Below are 2,582 nucleotides of genomic sequence, written 5' to 3'. Positions count from 1 at the left end.
AATACTTCTTCCAAATATCACCGCACAATCACATAAATCAGTTCTTTTTAAACGTAAATAATTACGTTAACGCAAAACATATTAGGTCTAGTTTCAAGTCATATTTCTATGGATAAAACAAACGTACCTTAACTTGTTACTGTTAAAACAACATCAAAACTAAAATCAAAGCACCAATCACGCCACATAACTGTCCTAAATCGTCGAAAATATAAAAAAAAATATTTAATTTTTATTTGAAACAATAAACAGATTACTAGGTAGGTACATCTCAAAGGGAGTAGAAGTGGGGTCTCGTCGGCTAATATAAATATTCAACGGAGGTTAACAGCGGTCGCCGGAGGTGATCCACCCTTGATAAAAAGTTAAAATAGGCTTCACACTGCCGTACTTAAGTCGCAAGTTATATAAGTACAGCTGTGTTGGTTTGTCATTCAATCATTTTTGAATATTGAATTATATATTTTGCTTTTTTAATCGTGAAAACTTCAATTACAGATTTGGTAACATACATTTTTATATTAGGTAACCAATATTAAAAACGTATTTGCAAATCAATCATATAAACTTACAAAAACCCGCAAGAGGTATTTTGTTTATTTATATCTGCTAACTCTATAACATCATTTACACTTTAAATCAGTTTTTAATGACCACCAGCAACACTAAAGACAAAAACAACAACCATCTGAATATATAAGTGACATTAAAAAAGTAGAGTACTTAAACACAACACTTAAAACAAATCCATAATCTTAAAAACATTCGACCTTTTTTCAAAAAAAGTACCATAATTCTTGCACTATCATCGTGAACTTTGAACTTAACGATAGGTCCTGTAAGTGAGTAATCACATCAAGTTGATACTAACTGTAAGCCTACTATGTCCACGTAAAGTCTTACTATTGAAAGGTGGAAGCGAGACGGAAGACAACAAGGCGTAAAGCGCCGTCTTCTTTCCTCTCCAGCAACAGTCATTTGTTTAGCGTAGGAGGTAGATACCCGTACTTACTAAAGGTTGCCGCCGACACGGGGTGAAACGATTGCGTGGGTTGACTGTACCGGCTCATTCATCTGAACTCTATACTAATAACTTTATACATAATAGAAATAATATTTATTTAGATGTGAAACGATTTCAATGTAATATCAGATTTTTTGGTAGATGAAGCAATTTTATAGTTATGACACCAAACTTGTTGCTTAAATTACACTTTTTTGTTTTAAATAGGTTGAAAAATTTACATTATATAATGAGTTTTGTGATTTAAAATCATGGAGATGATATGGTACCAACTACCAATCTATTTTAACTTAGAAGTCTACTATTTCGAGAAAATACCTACACCTAGTCATTTCAGTAAGTATTTTTTCTCAGAAAATACTCCGCTAGTCCATCTATAGAATTCCTCTTAAACACTTTTCTAGAACATTATATCACTCAGCTTCAAGTAAAACGAGGTTGCCGCATTCCGTATTATCTCTGATTTAAGATTTTCTCGGCTTAGTTATTTCAATAAGTGGATCAAATGTACCGAACAAAAGGTTACCAACACCGGTGAAGCGTTATTTTTACGTGGGCCTTACCATTTTCCTTTATACCCATACTACATCATGATAAGTATAATTATAAAAATAAGTCTGCCTGTCTGTACAGTTGTCATGGTTTAACTGATTTTGGTGAAACTTGGTATCAATGAATTCACAGATAGTCCATTGGTATAGTGAAGAGATACCATTGATTCGTACCCATCTTAGGACAGGCATTTGTGTAGTTCAAGATTATTTGCTCTGAGTCGTATTCTTTGTGCATGAGCCTTAAATGTTTATGAAACCCCCGCGGCAGTAGGATCACATTTTTACCTGCGGAGGACATTTTATAAAGAGAAAGTGCCTTTTTGGTACGATAATCAACTTCTACGCGGATGAATCTGCACTCGCACGTATGTATATTAATTCCTAAGACATTATTGGTGAGACGTTTTGTAACATCGTGAACGGCTTCAGAAATAGGTTACCGTAATGCGCGCTCGGGAGCTTACTGCAGAATTAATAGCGGTTAAAAATACATGAGAAATATGTAACAGTCTGCTTGAAAAGACATTGACGTATTCGATCTGGCATTCTCTTAGATATATGCTTATCATCGAGATGAACGTGGTTAATCTCATGCAAGCTATGATTAAAATCTTCAATGGCTTGTTATTGTTTTCAATGTAACTGATGTATATTGACACGCTAAATATTGAAAGAAGCATGTATGTAGGAATATGTGTTCTTATTCTAGCCGTGCCTATTTGGATCGGCACTGCTAGTATAAGAAGTGAGGATTAGCGATCAGCACACACACTCCCTGATGTTCCTTGTCCAAAACTTTTTCCTACGGATAACTTTTCTTGTCATATCGATTTTGCCAAAATTACCCAAGTGAGATATACTATTGTCTAATATAATCATTTTATTCATATCTTTCATTATTATTACTTTACTATAAAGTATCACTCGCTTATCAGGAGGAAAGAAAAAATCTCGTGACTCCCAGAACATTTTATGTAAACAAATCTGGTTAGTAGGTTCAAGAT

Source organism: Trichoplusia ni, unplaced genomic scaffold (genome assembly GCF_003590095.1).
Source record: "Trichoplusia ni isolate ovarian cell line Hi5 unplaced genomic scaffold, tn1 tig00000615, whole genome shotgun sequence".
Taxonomy (NCBI): domain Eukaryota; kingdom Metazoa; phylum Arthropoda; class Insecta; order Lepidoptera; family Noctuidae; genus Trichoplusia; species Trichoplusia ni.
Note: the sequence above shows the minus strand (reverse complement) of the source record.